Source organism: Hylobates moloch, unplaced genomic scaffold (assembly GCF_009828535.3).
Source record: "Hylobates moloch isolate HMO894 unplaced genomic scaffold, HMol_V3 SCAFFOLD_4, whole genome shotgun sequence".
Classification (NCBI taxonomy): domain Eukaryota; kingdom Metazoa; phylum Chordata; class Mammalia; order Primates; family Hylobatidae; genus Hylobates; species Hylobates moloch.
Genome location: NW_026652279.1, coordinates 146,585,235 through 146,610,739, shown reverse-complemented (window position 1 = coordinate 146,610,739; position 25,505 = coordinate 146,585,235).

Below are 25,505 nucleotides of genomic sequence, written 5' to 3'. Positions count from 1 at the left end.
ACTAATTTTTTTTAAAGTAAAATTGAATTCAAACAATAAAAGATGATTACATGGTATTTGAATATAAAATGAAGAAATATATTTTTACAAGGAAGACAAGGTATTATTTATTTCAAAGCATTAGATCCTGCATCATATTCTGATTCTTTAGCTGAAAGAGGACATATTAAATTATTACGTACATATATATTATTATACATGTGTAATCGATGTAATAATATTTATCACTATTGTCAAGATCTAGGAAAAATTTGAGAGTTTACCCAGTTCATAAGCGAATAAAAAAGTCTGTCACTCACAGTTTCTTGGACACTGGTAGAAGACCAGCATTTCTTGGGGCAGGGCCAATAGACTTTATTTATAAGGCACAGTAAACAGAATCATTGTCAAAAAATACGTGTCAGTTTGTTTTCCCCTCAAGTCTTAACAGGGTGACACACAGGTCCCAGGTAGATGTCTGCATGTGTTGTAGGTGATGTTACACAAGAGGGAAACTCAGCTTAGGGAACTCACATCTTTTATAGCAGGCAGTAAGTATGCATGCCATTTGCTCAGGCAGAAAATTGTATCTTCTTAAACTGTTTGGTAAACAAATATTCTTAAAGAGATACTCTGGAACAAGAGGCAGTTGGTGCCTTTGCTTACAAGATGTATAGAGGCTCAAATTGTAAAACATACAATTATTGTTATTCACAGTAAGTATGTGTTAGAAAGTCACTGCAAACACTGAATAAATATTGAACAATTGCTCACAGAATAAATACAGATAGGCTCCTGTTAGCCTTTGATCACATTTTCATCAACCAATTAATATATAATATATAATTAATATATAATATAAACTTGTTGTGTCTTTCTGATTGACACCTTATTTGATATATATTGTTATTAACATTGAACTAACAGCCAACAGCACTATAACTTATGCTTAGACAAAACTTTTATTTTTTCTATATAAGGCACATCACAGATTTCTTAGGAACACTACCTTTACCTTGCTATGTTTGGGGTCATTTGAACCAGTTAAATCACCAACAAATAGCACACAAATTTGAAAAATGTGCTACTAAGTAGTCTGTGAGCAGTCTGCTTGTTTATAATATGAGAGCTAAAGAACAAAAGGCAGACCATCATCAACTTCAGTTGGAAACGGGAGCACTGTGTGACTCAAATGTTTCACCACCGTGCATGTACCCGAATGACCACTAAATCACTGAGAATATTACTTATGGTTATAAATACATTTTAAGAAGCAGGTAAATTTGTAAACATTAAATCCACAAATAGTGAAGATCTATGGCATACTGTTGCAGTATAATAAGAATACAAATTATAGCATGAAGAAAATATTTGTCATTGACTCAGCTCTTATTTATCCCTACGACATTATGCAACCATATGTATCTAGCATCTCCTGTTGAGTTAGTTGAGAATGAAGGTGGTAAAAGTAAAAGATGTGTAGTGTCTGCTGCAACGTTTATAATCTGTGGTTGATAAATCAAGTGAATACATTCTTATTGTCTAAGTGGTATCACAACATCGGATGGTAACCATAGAGGCATTGAGAAAGCAGGAAAAGTCACCTTTATAGGAAGAAGGGAGAGGTCTATATTAAGTTTTCAAAAAGTTTGATTTTAATTTATGTCTCAAAATACTAAGACAGAGATAGTCTTGAAGATACTATAGTAATAAGAAAGAGCAAAGGCAATAATTGTTGGCTAAGTTTTAGTGAAATTTCTTTTTTTTTTTTTTTTTTTTGAGACAGAGTCTCGCTTTGTTGCCCAGGCTAGAGTGCAGTGGCACTATCTCCGCTCACTGCAAGCTCCGCCTCTCAGGTTCACGCCATTCTCTGGCCTCAGCCTCCCAAGTAGCTGGGACTATAGGTGCCCGCCACTGTGCCCGGCTAATTTTGTGTGTGTGTGTGTGTGTGTGTGTATTTTTAGTAGAGACGGGGTTTCACTGTGGTCTCGATCTCCTGACCTTGTGGTCCGCCCGCCTCGGCCTCCCAAAGTGCTGGGATTACAGGCGTGAGCCACAGCACATTCTCATTTCTTAAAGAAACCATTGTAATTCCATCCTAATATGAATCCTGGCCTCCGTTCTTATTTCTTTTATAATTTTCAATATTCAGATACATTGCATACCATAAAATTTACCCTTTTAAAATGCACATTCAGTCCTTTTTATAATATTCACAAAATTGGGCAATTATCACCATTTTCTAATTCCAGAATATTGGCATAATCGCAAAAAGAAATCCTGTATCCATTAGCAGACATTCTCTGTGTTGCCCTCTCCTCAGTTCCTGGCAACTAATAACGTACTTACTGTCTCTATGAATTGCTCTATTAGGACACTTCACATAACGGAATTGCAGCTTTTGTATTTGGCTTCTTTAACTTACCACGGTGTTTTCAATGTTCATCTATGCCTATAGCATGTATCAGTACTTTTCCCTATTTATTACTAAAAAATGATCAATTGTATGGATATATCCATTCATTATTTGGCAGACATTTGGGTAGCTCCCACTTTTTGGCTATTATAAATAATGTTGCTGTGAATAGTAGAATGTTTTCTTTTTCTTGTGGACATATGTTTACTAATCTCTTGGATATCTACTTGGTAAAGGAAGTGCTGGGAAACATGGCAACTCTATGTTTAACATTTGAGAAACCTACTCCATTCCTGACATTCAATTTAGCAATGTTGTGAAACAAGTAATGGAGTGAGCTGGGGCAGCATGTTCCATTGACCCTGCTAAGTGTCGCTGACATGGAGCTACTCTGGCGATTGTTTCAGTGTTAAGTGTAAGCTGTGTTTCATTGAGAATACCACAGCCTGCAGAAAAGACTGCATCACTCGTTTTATTTAGAACTTGAGTGTGTCCGCCTTGAAGTGATTAAAGAAAACTTGCTTCTGAAAGTGATTGGCCACCTATTGAAATACGAGAATACTACTACTGTTCTGTACCTAAACAAATAGGTTACAATGTCAAAATATTCTGGAATAAAGAGAGATAATCAAGTGCATTATTTTGTTATATGTCTTGTTGCATAGAGATTTGCTATTATAGTTTTAGTCATTCAGGTTGTATTTCTATTTTTCAATATTGCCAAAAGAATAATCTTACATAAAGAAGATATCTTTAAGTCTTTTACAGAATTTTCTATCTGGTATTAATGTTGTTTATATTAGCTTAATTTTATTGTAAAACCTTACTATTTAAAACCTTTTGGCTAGGCGCAGTGGCTAACAGGTGTAATCTCAGCACTTTGGGAGGCCAAGGCTAGCAGATCGCTTGAGCTCAGGAATCCAATCAGCCTGGGCAACAGGTGTTGCCAATGCTGTAATACATCTTAATGATATGTAATGAACCTTTAATCTGAAATGAATGTAAAAAATAATGTTAATATTCATCTTATTCTTACTAAGAATTTATGTCTTATCTTACATAAATGTTCCGTTTGTTGAAGTATTAAGAAAGAGAGCTCTGGTCAAGAGGAAGAGACTTCAAACTATGAAATTTGAAACAGAAATATCAAAAATTTTCACTGAATGAACTTTATCTGTAGAGAGATCTCAGGAGTCCTTTGAAGGAACCTGCCAGAAAGAAGAAAATACTTGACCAGTATAACCTCAAAAGTGAGTAAAAAGGCAAAATACCAAATATTTTGTTACTCCTTTTCATTCATCACAAGTAATTATTTTATTAGTTTTATTAGGAAAATACATAAGGAACACCTACTACAAACCAGACATTCTGCTAGATACTGAACAAAACTGGTGTAATCTATGCCTTCATGGAATTGTGGTGTCTGTGACATAATATAGTCGTCTGTGTGAATACATAATTACAAATTATGTGATATTACAAGGCAGGTTTATGAAAGTCCTCATACAGAAAATTCAATGGGATTCTTATTTGGATTGAGAGATCAGGGAAAACCACTCATTAGAAGTTACACTTCATTTGACAGTGAAGAAATATGAATAGAAGCTCTCCCGAAACTACTGAAAAAAATTATATTTGAGCAAGAAAGATGCTGTTACCGTTGCAGGATTAGAGAAGAGATCCTGTAATTGAAGCACAGTAATTGAAGGAATGAATAGTACAAGAGACAGATGGGAGCAAGCAAGGGACTTCCTAGTAAGAGTCCTGCTAATTAGGGGTTTGTATTTTATTATATGTCAAAGGCACACCAACTAAGGTTTAATAGAGAGTGACATGTGATCAATGATTTTTAAAGATGACAGTAGAAATGAGAAAGAGTCTATAGTCTGGATAGTTGACATGATAGAAAGCATAGAATGACAACTGTCACTAAACTTCCAAGTTGCCATTCCAAGTAATGTTAGATGATTCTGGAACTGGGAGGCTTCGAACTACATTTTTCCTTTGCTAGTGACCTTCTGCAAGGTTCTATCAACAGAAGGCATCAGGGTGCTTAGAATACAAGCAAAGGGAAATCTTCCCATCTGCATCACCTGGAAAATAGGCACTTCAGCCAGGCAGCAGTTGGTTCCAGTTTCCAGCTTCTTTTCAAGCTCTCAAAGAACCAGCCTCATTGGGCTTTCCTGGTAGAGAAGATTCCCCTTCTCAGATGTTTGAGTCCAGCTCCTCTTCTGAGCTCCTGAGGTACCTGAGCTCAGAACGGACACACTCAAGTTCTAAATAAAACCAGCACCAACTGGGCAGGTTCCTCTTCTTTATTGTGTGACTTCCATGAGGATCTACCTCTAAACTTTATATTCTAATAACCAGAACTATTTCCCTTTGTTTCTCCAGCTCTACAGGTGGGAGTAACTCTCTACAGTAGTGATTTCTGCACTACTTCAGTATCCTCTGTTAGCTTGTATAGTTCCTTAAGTCCTCCTACACCTGTTTAATTTTTATATAAAATTCTGTTTATTAAAATAATTTCAGTGGTAGAAAAATATCTTTATTGTGTACAATTATGCTGTATGTTGCAGGATGTTCAGCAATTTTGTTATCTCTATAAAATAATGAACTGTTCCTCTGACAACTTATAGTGATAAGCAAAACACTCCCACACAGTTCAAAACTCACTTCTAAGGGAGTCAAATGCATTTAGAACCACATAACAGTTCCAATAGACAAAGAGAGACCGTAGATGGATTTAAGATAAATTATGGTAGTAGACTTAACGGAACATAATCTTGAATTCAATTTGGAAATTCTTTTTTTTTTTTTTTTATCTTTTAGATATACATTTATTAGGTTTCCTCTAAGTGAGAAATACTGTAGAGTAGAGGAACAGGTGCCAACAGAAAGGGTCCCAGAAGCATGTATACCGTATCTAAGAGCAAGAGGATGTTTATTTTATTTTATTTTATTTATTTATTTATTTATTTATTTTATTATACTTTAGGTTTTAGGGTACATGTGCACAATGTGCAGGTTTGTTACATATGTATCCATGTGCCATGTTGATTTCCTGCACCCATTAGCTCGTCATTTAGCATTAGGTATAGAAGAAATGCTCATCATCACTGGCCATCAGAGAAATGCAAATCAAAACCACAGTGAGATACCATCTCACACCAGTTAGAATGGCCATCATTAAAAAATCAGGAAACAACAGGTGCTGGGGAGGATGTGGAGAAATAGGAACACTTTTACACTGTTGGTGGGACTGTAAACTAGTTCAACCATTGTGCAAGTCAGTGTGGCGATTCCTCAGGGATCTAGAACTAGAAATACCACTTGACCCAGCCATCCCATTACTGGGTATATACCCAAAGGACTATAAATCATGCTGCTATAAAGACACATGCACACGTATGTTTCTTGCGGCACTATTCACAATAGCAAAGACTTGGAACCAACCCAAATGTCCAACAACAATAGACTGGATTAAGAAAATGTGGCACATATACACCATGGAATACTATGCAGCCATAAAAAATGATGAGTTCGTATCCTTTGTAGGGACATGGATGAAACTGGAAAACATCATTCTCAGTAAACTATCGCAAGGACAAAAAGCCATATGGTGTTGAAGGTAGAATCATGGACACAGGAAGGAACATCTTAAGGTATTTGTGGGGGACAGCATTAGGAGATATACCTAATGCTAAATGACGAGCTAATGGAAATTCTTAATGAGGGAAGATTCTGCCATCAGCCACTAGGTGAATAGAGAGGTGTCATCTACTGAAAATGAAAAGTTAGAAGCAGAAGCACATTCAGAAATTGAAATAAAGTGTATATTTATTAGATGTTAGTTCTGAAACGCCTATATAAGACCCTTGCAAAAATTTCAAATGATCTTGATATTTGAATATGCAGTTATGGAAATCAGATTTAAGGTCCACACTGAGATAAACCTTTAGGAATTGTTATCTTAAAGTTATCAGTTCAAGGTTGAGAATGCATGGGATCCTCAAGAAAGGTTATTAGATAACAAGAGAAGATAGACCTCTAAAGAAAGGGAACAGCCACGTGGCAGTTAGAGGAAGTCAGCATGAGAGAATTAGACCAAGAAGCCAGAGAGACAGAAAAAAAAAAACAAAGCAAAACGATGACTTTAAAAAATTTCACTATTATTCCAGGAAATTAAAGATAATAAAGAAGGAGTAGAAAATGAAAATATGTAGCATATGGCTGAGAAAACAAGATGAAAGACATCTATTGTATTTTGAACCTAGAGTTCAAGCCTCCATATATATTTTGTTGTTGTTGGAGTGCCTAGGATTGGATGACATGGAAGAAAAGTTAAAGATTGACGACTGTGCCATGCCACAATAATAAACACAATTTTTAGGTTTGTTTTTATGGCTAGTCTCTCTGAGTCTATGAAGTGGTTCAGGCATTTTAAATTTAAAAATATATATCTTTAATAACCTGAATTGTTTTAAGTAGATCCAGGAAAAATGAACTGGGCTAAAGAACCTCATGGCCAATGTGTCCAGACAACGCTAGAATTATCTGTTCTATAAAATATACTCGTAAAGAAATGAGACAAATTAAAATGACAAAACTATATGGTTAGCAAAATGAAAGGCTCCAGTGAAGAGTATACTTTGTCAAATATTATATATAAAATAACTATTGCAAGTTAGTTTCAGTGTATTACTTTTTCAGTTAGCATCTTTTGTGGGGGCAAATTTTCATATTCTTGATCAGTATTTTTACTCTAAATATAACACTACGTCACTGTCTAAATATTACAACAGAAAGAAAGCACAGACTCCAAAATGTAAAAGTCAAGTCATTGGGTAATCTATTTAGGTGAAATTATTTTTAATATACTCAGTACTGTCTCTAACAAGAAGAAAAATGGAATTTGCGTGGATATGCTCTAATAAATATCAATGCAATTACCTACAGGGTTTGCGAAGTGTCTATGACTAAATGTGTGGGTGTGAATTAAGCCAAATAATTTGAAAAGTTAAATTACATTTTTGAGACAAGTCATTAATTGTCACAGGCCAAGTGAATACCTTTACACTAAATCAAACTTCCTCTGCTATTTCTAAGAAATAATAGGTAACTTAAAACTAAAAGCTATCTAGCTATTAGCACAATCTGGTTCATGATTCATGACTCCATAATTTACCCTGGTGGAAAGATTTTAGGAATACATACATAGAAAAAGTTAAATAATTACTGGATTATTAACACAACTTTCTGTGCATTTACATACCAAGACTAACATTGTTATCTGAATGTATAACCTACAAGGAGTTGGTTCCTAGACTATACCTGAAATGGAGAGATCAGCAATCTTTCACATTTCTACAAACGAAAGATTTTGTAAATTATATTATTTTACAATGAAAATTTCTTTGTTCATTTCAGAATAATTATCTTTATACTGCAATCAGACAAGATATTGTTCAGTTTAAATATAATTAAAGACAGAGTTATTAGCAAAGTGTTCGGATAAAAACTATCCTTTTTTGTGTGTGCCCATACTGAACAAAAATAGAAAGCCATGGCCATTATTAAATGCATAATGCTTTCTAATTTTATGATAATTTTAGCTGTCCAGACGTTATACCGAAAATCAACTATCTGAAGCAATATAATAATTTAGAAGAGTTTAGACTATATGTAGCATTACTATTCAATGATTTTTTTCCTAATCTTAAAATAACTATATCATTGGGAAGGGGAAGATATTATTTTTCCAGGAATTTTTTTATGTACGTTGTGACAAGGTACCAGTAAGTAACAAAGAATGTATTTAATGAAAGGTATGTTCCAATTTCTAGTCTGGAAAGAATATGTTTAACTCATTATGACTTGAATAATACTGAGATTTTTAAAAAGTGAGGAGATTATTCTACAAACGATGTAGAAATTAGGTAAAAATTGGAGGCTATTTTTTGTAATAAAACCAATAGCTTCCTGATTATGTTATAAGCATCCTGATAATATACATATATATGACTTAGATAGCATTAATAAATTGAATAATATATTCCAAATGATTAGTGTTGGTGAAAATATATAGGATTTGGGCTTTAGATCATTAGAGAAATTTTCACAAAATTGAGAGAACTGGTCTGGTTTTTAAATAGCAAGAAACAAGATCAAAAGGATGGAGGATATCAGTATTTCCAAAAATATGTAGAAACTTTCAATTGTTTGTTGTGAGTGGTCAGGAAGGAATAAAACTACTTGATTGGAGTGAAAAATATTTTAAAAATTAGATGAGGTGCATCTGTGACTAGAACTCAATGGCAGGGGCCTAAGATACCAGATAAGGTTATTTAAATCTATTGTTTTTATCCAATAGGTAATAAGGTGTTGGCGTAGGTTGTAATCAGGAATGTGGCATGATAAGCAAGAGTTTTAGAAACATTTATCCAGTGGTATTAGATAAAATACATTATGTTACTATTTATGACAAAGGAGAATTAAAATGTAGATCCCTGTGGTCTGTGAACAGCATGTGGAATGGAAAAGCTCACAAAGTGAAAATAGAGAGTCCTCTATTGTTGGAAGTCAACACTGACAAAGCCTGCTGTAGTGCTTTATCATGCATGGACTTGATACTGGGAGATTGTCAGGGAGGAAATAGGCTCAGAAATTTTAAAAAGAATAGACTATTGCTTCAGGGGAATTTTTCTAGGAGAGTTGTCAAAATAAATATGAAACTTGGAATCCTATAAACTATGTTTCCTTGGCACAGAGATGGTAGGTGAATAATAAATATCCATCTATCTGCCAGTTTGGGCTGATAGCAAGTTTCACTAACTTGGATGCCTACTCAAACCTTAGCTTTATATATTCTTTGGTGGTTTTGACTGTATCATTATTCAGTTATTGTAATAAATCAACTGTATATATTATGCCATACTATCAAGTGTATGTAATTACTTTCTATATTCTTTGATTTTCGTAGTTTACTACTTTCTCTAATTTTTAACAGCATATTTTTTATTCCCTAATGATAAAGAACATGAAACACAATCTTTAAGAAAGTCAAACCAGTGGCTTGTTCCTGTAATTCCAGCACTTTGGGAAGCCGAGGTAGGCAGACACAAGGTCAGGAGATCCAGACAATCCTGGCCAACATGGTGAAACCCTGTCTCTACTAAAAATACAAAAATTAGCTGGGCATAGTGGTGCGTGCCTGTAATCCCAGCTACTCAGGAGAGTGAGGCAGGAGAATCAGTTGAGCCAGGGAGTTGGAGGTTGTAGTGAGCTGAGATCGCACCATTGCACTGCAGCCTGATGACAGAGCAAGACTCCGTCTCAAAACAAAACAAAACAAAAAAAAGTCAAATCACCTACCTACAATGTTAAGCATCTCCTTATTTAACACAGTACCATAAAAATACATGTTATGATTAAAGTATATTATTTTGACTCATCTCTCTGTTTATAGGAAGTTTGTGGAAATATTATACAGCAATTAAAAAGGCATATAAGTACTCAATTTTACACAACAATTTAGACAACTTATTTATGAGTATCTCACAAAATTTGAGGAATCAGGAAGTAAATATTTTTGTAGCAAATTTGCTGAAATGAAACAACAAAATTGAACGCATTAAAGAGCAATTGTTACACTGTCAATTTCAAATACACAAAATTTTAAAAATTCATGTTAATATTAATATACTTCAACCTTATAAGTTATTGAGAATAAGATCTATATATGCTTTACCACAATTTAACAAATTTTAATATTTTATAATAATCTCTTACACGTATACATATATAGATCTTTCAAATACTTCAGCTACTATTTAAATATTTATATATCTATATATAAAGATATATGTATACCATATTTATTTAACTATTCACATATATATATATATATATTATATATATATATATAAATTTCCCAGGTTTAGAATTCATGATATGGAAACCATATATACCTCAGTATGAATTGTCTAATCTTATTTTCCTATATAGTCACAGAAGCATTATTGTATCTAAGAAAATTAAGTATAATCCTATAAAAATTGAGAATGTTAAAATGTAATTCAATTTGGTTTACATATTCAAACAAGCTCCTTTGACTATTGCCTTCAAAATACCTTTTACAGCAGCAGTTGCTGCTGCCGCTGCTACTGCTTTCTTTTTCTCTTTTCTAATTCAAGATATGCCCATTGCATTTGGTTGTTACTTTTGTTGTTGTTGTTGTCATTGTTGTTGTTGTTGAGACAGAGTCTCGCTCTGTCGCCCAGGCTGGAGTGCAGCGGCATGATCTCAGCTCACTGCACCCTCCACCTCCCAGGTTAAAGTGATTCTCCTGCCTCACCCCCACGAGTAGCTGGGATTACCACCTGGTTAATTTTTGTATTTTTAGTAGAGACGGGATTTTGCCACGTTGGACAGGCTGTTCTCAAACTCCTGAACTCAGATGATCCACCCATCTTAGCCTCCCAAAGTGCTGGGATTACAGGCATGAGCTACCACACCCGGCCTTATTTATCTGTAATGTAGTTTAATCTAGATTAATACCCTAGGTTTATATGTTTAAATAAAATTAATTTATTAAAGAATCCAGACTAAGCATCTTGAAGTATATTCTACATTCAGTATTTTAAAGATTATTTCCTCATGTCAGATGTAGGTTGACCAGTTTTGTGTAGCAGAAATATTTCATAAGATACACAATGCAAGTTTTGCCAGTATTGGTAATTATAGATTAGATCACTGACATGAGGAGCAACAAATCTCTATTGAGAAGGTACATTTTCCCCCTGTGTATTAGTAATCTCTCAGGAGATATATTTAAAATCTTGTGAATAACTTATTTCTCACCAACATTTCATACAATGGTTTTAGCATCTACTGATAATTGTAGGAGAATTTGTTGTATTACAGGTATTTCAAAATAGTGATTTTTTTATTTCAACATTTTCTATATTTATTAGCCAGCAATTTTCTTGAAAGATGAACTTTTGATTTTGTTTCTTTGTCTCCCTGTGTCTCATTATCAATAGTCATTATATATTTTTAAAAATTTAGTATATTATCATCTAATCGTTGTCATTATTTTTAATATAAAAATAGTCTCAACTGTTGTCCAGTGAATTTCTTCAAATCACTTCCTGTGGCTGTATGACTATTTCATATATTTTTTAAGATGACGAATATTCCTTTTTTTTTTTTTTGAGACAGGAGTCTCTCTGTCACCCAGGCTGGAGTGCAGTGGTGCAATCTCAACTCACTGCAACCTCGGCCTCTCATGTTCAAGGGATTCTTGTGAGTCAGCCTTCTGTGTAGCTGGGACTGTGGGCACATGCCACCATGCCTGGCTAATTTTTGTATTGTTTTTAGTAGAGACGGTGTTTCACCATGTTGGTCAGGCTGGTCTCAAACTCAAGTGATCTGTCCACCTCAGCCTCCCAAAGTGCTGGGATTTCAGGTGTGAGCCATTGCACCCAGCCTAGATGAAGAACATTCTTAATGTACAATTAGTTTTGATTCGAATTAACACACATAGAGAGTTTACCTGATTTTATATATATATATATATGTATATGTATATATGAATTTTATTATTGAATAGTGCACTGTACTTGGTCAAATCACTAAGATTGCTGTCCAGGAACATGTGTAGGAATTTCCATAGAGGAATTTAGTAGTTGAGGGGCACTTAACCTAAGTGGGTGTTTTATCTGCTCTACTAATTTTGTGAAGCATTTCTTTAACCCACAGTTTGGGTCTGTATCTCCACCCAAATCTCATGTGAAATTGTATTTCCCAATGTTGGAGGAGGGACTCGGTGAGAAGAGATAGGATCATGGGAGCTGGTTTCCTCCTTACTTTTCTCATGCTGCTGAGTGAGTTCTCACAAGATCTGTTTCTTTAAAAGTTTGTGGCACCTTCTTCCCCCCTTTTCCTCCTGCTCCAGCTATGTAAGATGTGTTTCCTCTTTAACTTCCACTATGATTGTAAGTTTCCTGAGGTTTCCCCAACCATTCTTCCCTTACAGCCTGCAGAACTGTGAGTCAATTAAACCTCTGGTTTATAAATTACCAGTCTCAGGTAGTTCTTTATAGCAATGTGACAATAGACTAATACAGAAAGTGGGTATTAGAGAAGTGGGCCATTGCTATAAAGATGCCTGAAAATGTGGAAGCAACTTTGGAATGGGTAATGGACAGAGGTTGGAAGAGTGTGGAGGGCTCAAAAGAAGACAGAAATGTATGGGGTAGTTTGGAGCTTCCTAGAGATTTGTTAACTTGTTGTGACCAAAATGCTGACAGTGATATGGACGATGAAGTCAGGCTGAGGAGGACTCAGATGGAGATCAGGAACTTATTGGGAACTGGAGCAAAGGTCACTCCTGCTATGCTTTAACAAAGAGACTGATGTTAATATGCCCCTGCTGTAGAGATCTGTGGAAATTTCAACTTGCGAGAGATGAGTTAGGGTACCAGGCAGAAGAACTTTCTAAGCAGGAAAGTATTCAAGAGGCAGCCTGGCTGCTTCTAAAAGCATATGTTTTTGTTCATAAACAAAGAAATGACCTTAAACTAGAACTTGTATTTAAAAGGAAAGCAGAGCATAAAAGTTTGGAAAATTTGCAGTCTGATCATGTAGTAGAAAAAAAAAAAAAAAAAAGCCCATTTTCTGGGGAGGTTTTCAAGCTGGCCGCAATTAATAACTGAGGCAATGGGAAAAATGCCTCCAAGGTATTTCAGAGACCTTCATGGAACCCTCTCCTATCACAGGCCTAGAAGCCCGGGGGGAAGAATGGTTTTGTGGCCCAGGCCTAGGGCCCTGCTGCCCTGCACCACCTGGGGACACTGATCCCTGTGTTCCAGCTGCTCCAGCTTCAGCCATAGCTAAAAGGGCCCCAGATACATCTCAGGCCACTGCTCCAGAGGGTGCAAGCTGGAAGCTGCCAAGGATTCCATGTGGTGTTAAGCCTGCAGATGCACAGAGATCAAGAGTTGAGGCTTGGGAGCTTCTATCTAGATTTCAAAGGATGTACAGAAATGCCTGGATATCCAGGCACAAGTCTGCTTCAGGGGCAGAGCCTTCATGGAGAACCTCTACTAGGGCAGAGCAAACGGGAAATGTGGGGTTGGAACCCCACAGTGTCCCCACTGGGACAATAGCTAGTGGAGCTATAAGAAAAGGGTCACCATCTGTCCCCCAGAATCCAGAAATAATACCTCTACTGACAGTTTGCACTGTGTACCTGGAAAAGCCACAGGAACTCAATGTCAGCCTGTGAAAGCAGTTGGTGGGGGCTGTACTTTGCATAGTCACAGAGGTAGAGCTGCCCTAGGCCTTAGGAGCCCACCTCTTGCATCAGTGTGGCATGGATGTGAGACACAGAGTCAAAAAGAGATTTTGGATCTTTGAGATTGAATGACTGCTCTGCTAGGTTTTCGTGAGAAAGCATTTTAAATGGTCCATTTTCAAGGTATGATAAATCTAAGTACTGGCAGCCAGTCTGCAAAATATAACAAACTGCATGGCTCGTGCACCTAGAAGGTCACAATAAGCAAACAATGCAGAGGAGGGGTCAGCCCATAAAAAGGAAGAAAGTTTCTTTATTGGGAAATCAAAACTTAAGTGGAGAAGGGGAGCAGGGTATAACCTTATAAGGGGGATAATGAAACTTAGACGACCTCCAGGAAGACTGTAACCCCATAGCACTTAAATTACCACTTGTGACTGTCCCGGGTGTGCCTGCCCATCAGACACACAATCTTGCAAGACCATTATTAAACAGTCTCACTTTCGCCGTTCTTCATGCCTGTAAGTCCATTCTTTGGGTTTGGATGGGTGACTGTGTTTCTCACAGTTTTGGACTTGCGTGGGGCCTGTAGCCCCTTGGTTTTGGCCAATTTTTCCCTTTGGAAAGTGAGCATTTACCCAATGCCTGTACCCCCACTGTATCTTGGAAGTAGTTTTTTATTTTACAGGCTCATAGGTGGAGGGAATTGCTTTGTCTCAGAGGAGACTTTGAACTTTGGACACTTGAGTTAATACTGGAATGAGTTAAGACTTGGGGGATTGTTGGGAAGGCATAATTGTATTTTGAAATGGAAGAGGGACATGAGATTTGGAAGAGGCCAGAGGCAGAACAATGTGATTTAGGTCTGTGTGCCTGCCTGCCCAAATCTCTTGACAAATAGTAATCCCAGTTTTGGAGAAGAGGCCTTGTGGGAGGTGATTGGATCAGGGGTGCAGACTTCTGTCTTGCTGTTCTTGTGATAGTTAATGAGTTCTCACAAGATCTGGTTGTGTAAAAGTGTGTAGCACTTTTCCCTTTGTGCTGTTTTGCTCTACCACGGTAAGATGTGCTTACTTCCCCTTTGCTTTCCACTATGATTGTTAAGTTTTCTGTGGCCTCTCATCCACATGTCCTATAAAGCTTGCAGAACTCTGAGTCAACTCAAACTCTTTTGTTTATACATTACTCAGTCACAGATAGTTCTTTATAGTAATGCAAGAATGGACTAATACACCATGTTTTTAATGGGTTAAAATTTCAGTCTGGGTGCAGTGGGTCACACCTGTAATCCCAGCATTTGGGGAGGCCAGGTGGATCAGCTTAGGTCAGAAGTTTGAAAACCCTGTCTCTACTAAAAATACAAAAATTAGCTGGGTGTGGTGTGAGCTCCTATAATCCCAGATACTCGGGAGGCTGAGGCAGGAGAATCACTTGAACCTGGGAAGCAGAGGTTGCAGTGACCTGAGATCATGCCACTGCACTCCAGCCTGGGCATTGTAGTGAGACTCCATCTCAAAACAAACAAAAAAAACAAACAAAATTATAGGCCAGGCACAGTGGCTCATGAACTTTGGGAAGCCGAGTTGGGTGGATCACCTGAGGTCGGGAGTTTGAGACCAGCCTGGCCAACATGGGAAAACCCCATCTCTACTAAAAATACAAAAATTAGCTGGGCATGGTAGCACGTGCCTGTAATCCCAGCTACTCGGGAGGCTGAGGCAGGAGAATTGTTTGAACCCAGGAGGTGGAGGTTGCAGTGAGCCAAGATCACGCCACTACACTCCAGCCTGGGTGACAGAGCAAGACTCCATCTCAAAATATAAAAATTTCAGTGGGGTAAAACCCATGTTGTCAATGGGTCAGTTACTTCAGTGTTGAAATGATGTTACTAAAGTTTACCACCAACAACAGTAATATTATTATTGTAAGCCTTAATAGTTGATTTAAAGATAATTTTAACGAACTAAATTGAAAAAAATATTTGGAATCTCACAGCAAACTTAATTCTGAACCAACTACTGTTGAAAAGCTTATGTCTGTTTGCTAATAAATCAAAACACTCAATAGAAGGTAAGGATCCCCAAACAACATTGAGTTCCACCTAAACTTCCAGTACAGGGCCAAACTGAAGTTTCTGCCTTTTGTTAACCTGATTATATTGCTTGTATAGCTTTCTAAAAATATGTAACACCCTCCCCTTCCTGAAAAATACATAGACAGGCACACACACATACATACATACAAATTTGTTAAAACATACAAAACAATAAAATAGGACAATGTGATGACAAACTTATATGTATATGTTTCACCACCATTTACAAGATTTTTATATGTAATTATAGTCTCTCCTTCTCTTTCTCTCTCCATATTATATAACTTTAGCTTTGAATTACATTAAATCATATATATATATAAAATATTGGCATATTAGAAAAAGTTATATATTGCATTTGTTAAGTAAATTTTCTTTTTATATTCACAAGACACCTGAAAAATATCATTTTCATGCCTTACCTTATATAAAAATTTGAAAACCAAACTAGGTTCTGTACTTTTGCATAATCATTGAAGGAGGTGGTATGAAAAGCAGGTTCAGGTCCTAACCTTAAACTATATTTTCATTAATGTTTTCTCATTTTCTTAACTTATTTGGTTATTTCCCAGTAAAGACCCATATTTTATTATGTTTCGTTTCAGAATTTACATTATTGACTAAACAGATATTTGAAATTGTACTGATGTATTTTCAACCTAGTTAATTCAATTATTTGTACTTCTCTCACTTAAAATTTTCAAAAAATAATGCAATTTTGATGGTGTATATCTATATGTATGATGCAGTTTTCTCAATTATCATATATTTAATGTTAATTAAATACTGGTTGCAAACCTAAGAATGTTCATGAGGTATTTTATTCTTTATTTTCTAAATAATCTTTATAACTGAGCTCTAAAATAGATGAAAATATGACACACAACAATTTTTATTATTAAATTTCTTAATATAAAATTATTTTTGTCATTGATTATATTGGTCTATGTTGGAATCTCCTATAAGCCAGAGCTAATTCTCAGCTACCCAGGATAATGAGGCAAAGGGTGGTAGAGAATTTCCAAAATAGCCCCAAGAAATTATTTGCTTTGCATTCAGTGTCAAACATCAAATTGTAAAGTTTATTTATTTTAAAGATAAATTAAAATGTTAGGAAATGACTGTCAATGTAGGAAAACTATTTGAATCTGTCTACTTAACAATTTTTTCCCTATACCAGGTACCTCCATTTTGGCCAGAAACAGGACCACTGCTCAGATTACTAATTAGGAAAATTCCAGTGCTATAATCTGTAATGTATGAAGCTTTGTCATTTATATTCCACACATCCACTGCTTTAGAGAAGATTATTAGTTTAGACATAAAAGCGGTAAAGAATATGAAATCATAGTAAAAAGGTGAAACAATTTTAAGTGCCATTGAAATATCTATAATATATTTAATGTAACAATATAAAAAGGTTTGTGAAAACAGTGTCTGTGTTTATGCATTTCATAGACATGTCTGCTATTAAGTTGGCTCAGGGTGCTATCAATATTAAATGACTCTTTTCTAATTATAGAAGAAAAGTGTGTTGTCTATATTAAGTGTTTCTTATTTATAAGAGAGAAAAAAAATTTTATCAGGAAAAATTTATGAACATATGTTAGAATTACTTCTCTTATTGAGATAGAAATTGCTAAATCTAACATAGCAAATTGAAATTGCCAAACCTAATTAACTTTACTAGATACAGCACCTTGATAGTTTAGCTGACTTTGCCTAGAATGGACTTCACACATCAGACTGACAAAAACAAATGTACTTTCTGTCTTAAGTTTTATTGAAAACTTACAAAAAAGCGTTTTCTGAACTTAAATATAGCTATATGAGGAGCAGTTTTTAAAACTATTAATACAGACACACTATATAGAATTTTTTTCCTTGAATTTTCCTGAATATTTTGCAGAAGGAAGTGAGCCACCATTTATCTGTTAAAAGCATAATCATATGACTAATTTTATCCTCCATAAATGTAATAGCAATATGTCTTTCGGTATCTTGGATAGTCACATTTTTCATGTTCCAACAAGGCAGGCAGTATTTGACTTTAGTTTTTAATTAAATCCTAGAAACTTGAAAATGAGGGTAAAATTAATTTTTTTAAGAGTGTACAGATAGATCCCTATAATATATAAATATGGGATATTTATATGAGTTGTTCACATGTCTATGGGATATTTTACATATGTTTCTGATTCTGTTTTTTATAAATGTTATCAGAAGTCTAAATTATCCTATAAGATCCTATCTTTATTCCAAACCAAACTTTTTAATAGTAAAGATATTCCAGCCATCAAGGATAAGCTGTTGCTAAGATCCTTCAGGAGATTGTGAATAGAAGCAACATACACATTCTTTTGTAATAGGATCCCTCATCCCCAACAGTGTTTTCTTAAAGTGAAAATAATTTAATTTTCCATATGCCTGGATTACAAAGATATATCAAACAATGCTTTTTAAATTTTGGTTTTGTGGTTTTTATGGAGACACACCTATTACATGTTTTTTTTTTCAATATATTTACAGTCTTTCCTGGGGCCATTTTCTCCCCAATTCATTTAATTCATTTCTAAAGAATTCCATTCCAGATACAACTTGTTCATGAGTAAACACCCATTTTTTAAGGAGCCTTGCAAAACACTGAATAATTTTCCAGACCTAAATGATGTCCAAGCATGTGATATTTTGTGTACACAGGCAAATTTTTCTATTCCTATATGAGATAGGAAGATGTGCATATAAAAATAACATTACTTCCAAAACGGAGTAATTTTGAGCACTTATTAAAAGTAATGTATTCAAAACATTTTTAGACAATTTTCATGAGTTTTGATACCATTACCAATAGTTTTCTTAGCTTGGTAGTTAATTGCCCTTTTCTGTTAATCTTTATATTGGTTGAGTATCAGAATTACACATTTGCCTTTAGCAAATAATTTTAGAATTTTTATGAAAGCATCTGTATTCATGAAATGAAAACTAAAATTATATAAAATGCCAAACAAATTATGTGATTTTTCTTAGGGAGGATGAAGCGAATATTTTTTCACAAGATATTCTTATATTGTGTCTCAGTATTTTAAACCAATGCATATTTTCACAATCATAGGAAATTATTAAAGGAGGAGGCCATTAGCTAAAGAAATATAATGGAAACCCTAAGAATTCCACGACTGCTTTATACATTTATACTTTCCAGCAGGTGTCCCTATGTAGTTTGCAGATTCCAGTAAAAAATTCAAATATGGGCCCTTTACCATAGAGCATTTAAAAATACTGTAATATTTTTCCCCAAGATGGTGGATTAGAGACTTTTAGTGTGCCTCATCCACTTTGAAATAGCAAGATAGGGCATAAAGATCAATTCCATGAGCTTTAATTCAAGAAGGAAAACATGGATCCACCAGAATTGTGAAGGACATTCTAGATGCTGGGGAGGAGAATACTAGCAGTCTCCATGATGGCATCCAGCAGATAAAAGATAGTGAGGCCCCCATACATGAGAGAGGCAGAGAGTCTCCCTCCATGACTCATCTGTTCACTGGGGATCCAAACAACCCAGGCCAAAGGAGAGCACTCTGTTTTTTCCACGTGCGGGTGCTAACATGGAGCTGCTTGGAGATGCTGTCAGAGAAAGTCACCTGGAAAAGCTGCAGACATTTTCCCACACCTGGGACTGTGAGCAAGACACCATTTTTAATCCAGGCACATTAAAAATTCAGCCTTTCTTCCAGCTTCACCCATGTCCCTACAAACTTAAAGTATAACAAAAAAAAATACAAAATTAAAAAAAAATTCAGCCCTTCTTTGGCAACCCAGCCACATGGGCGTGCAGGCATTATATTATCTGGCAAGAGATTGGAGGGCTTGCTCGGGAGTGAGGTAAGGGCGTCTACAGCAGGAACTGTGGAAAGTGCATCAGCAGTAGGTGCTGGAATTGTGCTCTCCTCTGTCACAAGCCAGGAGCAGAAAGAGAGGTACTAAAGCTGCACTGGTAGCTTTTAGTAGCTGCGCTGCTACTAAAGCTCACCTGGGCAGTGAGGCTTTGATCCTCATCAACATGGTGACAAGGAACTGGTCTGTTTGTACCATTGCTGGGTAGCTCGGGCTGCTCCCATGATACTGTGGTGCAGGAAGCCCTTCTCTACTCCACACCAAGGCAGAAATCCAGACGTTTAGAGTACCTGTCAGCCAGGACCAGCAGCATGAGCCACTCCATCCTTCATGGACATAGACTGAAGCACAGTGGAGTCCTCTCTGCTCTATGCCCAGGCAGATCTTCAGGCATCAGTAGCACCCACACTCCTGAATTAGGAGTTTAGGCTGCTCCCCATCCCCCGGCAGAAATATTGGAACTGTGAAGGTTTCTCAGCTCCACACCTAAGCACACCTCCGGGCACTTGGTGGCTACCTACTGGACTCTCCCTCAGCATGACGTTTGTGCCTGACATTGGAGGACCTGTAGGCAAACTTGCCGGGTCCATCATGGAAAATATATTTGATGGAATAACTTGAGAAAAATGCTGTAATATTATAAGAGATGTTGACATTTAGATAAAAGAAATCCAGAGAACACCTGGGAGATCATCTACAAAATGAATATCACTGAGGCATACAGTCACCAAACTGGCCAAAGTCAATGCTAAAGAGAAAATATTAAAGACAGGTGGGGAATTTGTTACCACTAGGCCAGACTTACAAGAGATCCTTAGGAGAGTTCTAAACATGGAAACAAAAGAACAATATCTGCTACCACAAAAACACTTAAGTACATAGCCCACAGACTATAGAAAGCAACTACTCAATAGAATCTACAAAGTAACCAGCTAACAATATCATGATAGAATGAAAACCTCACATATCAGCATTAAACTTGAATATAAATGGTCTAAATGCCCCATTTAAAAGGCACAGAGTGGGAAGTTAGATTAAAAAAACAAGATTCACCCGTTTGCTGTCTTCAAGTGACTCAACTCATGTGGAATAAAACCATAGGCTCAAAGTAAAAGATTAGAGAAAGATCTACTATGAAAATGGAAAACAAAAGAAAGCAGAGGTCATTTTCTTATATCAGATAAAACAGACTTTAAGCCAACAACAGTAAAAAAGGACAAAGAATGACATTATATAATGATAAAAGGTTTTTTTACTCAACTGGAAGACTTGACTATCCTAAATATATACACACACAACACTGGAGCACCCAGATTCGTACAACAAGTACTTTTAGACCCACAAAAAGACTCAGGCAGCCACATAATAATAGTGGGAGACTTCAACACAATGCTGACAGCATTAGATAGATGATCAAGGGAGAAAACTAACAAAGAAATTGTTATGACTAATTTATGACTATGTCCAGGACTTAAATTTGACACTTGACCAATTGGAACTAATAGACACCTACAGAATACTCTTACCCATCAACCACAAAATTTACATTCTTCTCATCTACACAGGAACATACTTGGAGATGGATTACATGGTACACCATAAGGCAGGCCTCGACAATTCCAAAAAACAAAAATTACACCCACCATACTCTCAGATCATAGTGGAATGAAAATAGAAATCAATACCAATAACATCTTTCAAAACCATGCAATTATGTGGAAATTAAACTGCTCCTGAATGACTTCTGGGTAAACAATAATTAAGGCAGAAATCAAGAAATTCTTTGAAATAAATGAAAATAGAGAAAGAAATAAGAAGCATTAAAATAAGAAAAGAAATCAAACAATCTCTCTTCACAGATGCTGTGTTTCTTTGTTGTAAAAACCTTAAAGACTCCACCAAACGCCTCCTGGAATTTATAAACAACGTCAGCAAAGTTTCAGGACATGAAATCAATGTGCAAAAACCAGTAATATTTCTATACAAAAATAACATCGAAGTTGAGAGCCAAGTAAAAAAGAAAATCTCATTTACAATAGCCACAAAAAAATAAAATACCCAGGAATACATTCAACCAAGAAGTTAAATGCTCTCTACATAAAGAACTACAAAAGATTGCATAAAGAATTTATAGATGGAACAAACAAATAGAAAAATATTCTATGCTCATGGATTGGATGAATCAATACCATTAAAATGACCATACTGCCTGTAACAATCTATAGATTCAATGCTATTCCTATCAAACTACCAATGTCATTTCTTACAGAATTGGAAAAACACTGCTTTAAAATTCATATGGAACTAAGAAGGAGCCTGAATAATAGCCAAGGCAACAAAATGAACAAAGCTGGAGGTATCACATTACTTATATTATAAAGCTATACTATAAAGCTATAGTAAACAAAACAGCATGGTACTGATATAAAAGCAGACATATAGACTAATGGAATAGAATAGAAAACCCAGAAATAAAGACATACACCTACAGCCATCTAATATTTGACAAAGTTGACAAAAATAACCAATTTTTAGGGAAAGGACTATCTATTCAAAAAAGTGTGTTGGGATAGCTGGCTAGACGTATGCACAAGATTGAAACTGGACTTCTACATTTTACCATGTGCAAAAATTAACTCAAGGTGGATTAAATATTTAGATATAAGACCTCAAACTATAAGAATCCTAGAAGAAAACCTAGGAAACACCATTCTGGCCATCAAGTTGCGAAACAATTTATGACTAAGTCCTCAAAAGCAATTGCAACAAAAACAAAAATTGACAAGTGGGACCTCATTAATCTTTTTTTTTTTTTTTTTTGAGACAGAGTCTCGCTCTGTCACCCAGGCTGGAGTGCAGTGGTGTGATCTCGGATCACTGCAAGCTCCACCTCCTGGGTTCACGCCATCCTCCTGCCTCAGCCTCCCAAGTAGCTGGGACTACAGGTCCTGCCACCACGCCAGGTTAATTTTTGTATTTTTAGTAGTGATGGGGTTTTACCGTGTTAGCCAGGATGGTCTCGATCTCCTGACCTCATGATCCACCTGCCTCGGCCTCCCAGCACTTTGGGAGCCACCGCACCCGGTTGGGACCTAATTAATCTAAAAGTTTTTGCATAGCAACAGAATCTAGCAACACAGTAAACAGACAAGTTACAGAATGGGAGAAAACAACTGCAAACTACACATCTAACAAAAGTCTAATATCCAGAATCTATAAGAAACTTAAACAAATCAACAAGCAAAACACAAATAACCCCATTAAAAAGTGGGCAGAAGACATGAGCAGACACTTCTCAAAAGAAGACATAGCTAACAATAGTAAAAAAGGACAAAGACGGATAACAAACAAGTGGCCAACAAACATATGAAAAAAATACTCAGTATCACTAGATACTGAGAAATGCAAACTACAGCCACAGTTAGATAACATTTCACACTAGTCAGAATGGCTATTAATAAAAGTCGAGAAACACATGCTGGTGAGCCTGGAGAAAAGGGAATGCTTATACACTGTTGGTGGGAATGTAAATTAGTTCAGCCACTGTGTAAAGCAGTTTGCAGATTTCTCAAATAACTTGAAACAAAACGGCCATTGGACCAAGTAGCCCTGTTATTGGGTATATATATCCAAAAGAAAACAAATCCTTCTATCAGAAAGACATATGCACTCACATGTTCATCATAGCACTACTCACAATAGCAAAGATATGGAATCAAATTAGGTGCCCATCAATCGTGGATTGGATAAAAAATATGTGGTAAATATAAGCCATGTAATACAATTAATATGAAGCCATTAGAAGAATGAAACCATGTCCTTTGGTGGATGGTTTCCAGCAACATGGATGCAGCTGGAAACCATTATCCTATGCAAAACAACACAGGAACAGAAACCCTAATATCATATGTTCTCAGTTATAAGTAGGAGTTAAATATTGGGTACTTAGGTACACAAAAATGGCGATAATAGAGACTGGGGAGTAGCAGAAGGGGAAGTGCTGAAGAGGGCTAAGATTTGAAGGACTTACTATTAGGTGCAATGCTCAGTACCTGGATGACAAGATCATTTATTCCCCAAACCTCAGCATCACACAATATAACCATGTCACAAACCTGCCCATGTACCCCCTGAATATAAAATAAAAGTCAAAAAAATGCTACAAAAAATAATACAAAACTTTTCCATTCCACTGGAATTTCTCTCTTCTCATGGTGTTTTCTTGTTTGCTATTTAATGTACTACATAAAGAACAATTAAAATTTTAAATTATTAGCGTGTGTAAACTGTTCATTTTTATATAGTGCAAGGCCAGTTCTAAATGTAAGAGTATTTGATTCAGTTGCAGAATCACTGAAATCACACAATTTTTATTTCATAGCTTGTACATGCACATGTATTTCTTTCTTACCCAAAAAGGGAAAACACTGCACAAACACTACCTAAACTGTATTTATTTTATTTATTAATCTGCACACATTCTACCAACACACTGTGACTTTGGCTCACTGATAAGGAAGACTGAAAGAAAAAGAATATGAGTCGCCCTATTTTTTGTCCTTCTATGAAAAAAAATTTTGTTTAAGTGCTTGACTTGGGAAGCAACATGGATATGAAAGGATATGATACTCTCTTGTTGGATTTCTGTTTTTTTTTTAGAATGCAGCTGCCTTGTTTATAGACATATTTGAAGCAAATTTTATTATTATTCTAACAGAAAGCATGCCTTTTGGATGGATGTCCGTGTCCCATCGATCCAGTCATAGATGTAGCATGTTTATTTTGTATTCACTTGGTGAACTATTGTGCATTGTGGGTCATCTGGCATTTAGTGTTCTGGCGGCATCACAAAGGCTATCAGTGGGTTGAAAATGGGTTGACAAAGACTATCGGATGTGAATATGTTGTGTGTCTCCTCTGTCCATACACATATGACATTGGCCCATTGGCTTTCACTTAGGAAGCAGACGTTCAAAGACAAAATTATTTGAAATATCAAAATGGTACCAGCATCACATAACTCCAAGTGCTGGATCCTTCTGGGATGAGGGTCCTATGTGATTGCACCTACAAAGCTATCCCTGACTCATAAACAGGACATTGACTTTTACTCTTATGTCAGATCACTTCCATTCATGAGTCCATGTCTTCTCTCTTCTTGGCCAGATGACTTTTAGAGAATGTTTTTTTGTCTATTATTGAAAGGTCACAATGTTTGTGTCTATTAATTTGTGATCCATAATCTGAAGCATCTTTCGATATTATAATTCAGTATGCTGATATTCACGTTTTAATTCTTCTTGTTATGTTATTCACCTGTGTTCTCATCTTGTATCTGCTACCATGAGGTATAGAACTTCTTTTCTTTTGTTTCTCAACATGTGATCTTCCTATATTCTTTGAAGACAAAGAATGTAAGCATCTGACTGTTAAGTCTGAGAAAAAATTTTTCTCCTTAAATAAACTACTGACGATGCATTTTTTAGTCTGTTTCATACCTCTGACTTCAGGGTAACTGGTGCTACAATTACTGAGTCCTGCTGGATTTCTGTGATTCCAACTGGTTCATTCTCATTGGTACCTCCCCCACAACTGGTAGATATATGTAAGCTGGTATGTCAGTTACCATAAAATGTATGGCTTTTCATCTTCAGTATGCTGCTGACATGTCTTAGCTGTTATATCTTTTCATTCATAGTTTTAAAATTATTTTCTACCAGGATAAAAGTTTTCTTTGAAAGTAGAATATTTTACATTATTGGTTTGTTTGGTTTTTATATTTGTAAGATGATTTCTGAGAATTTTACTGAAATAAAATA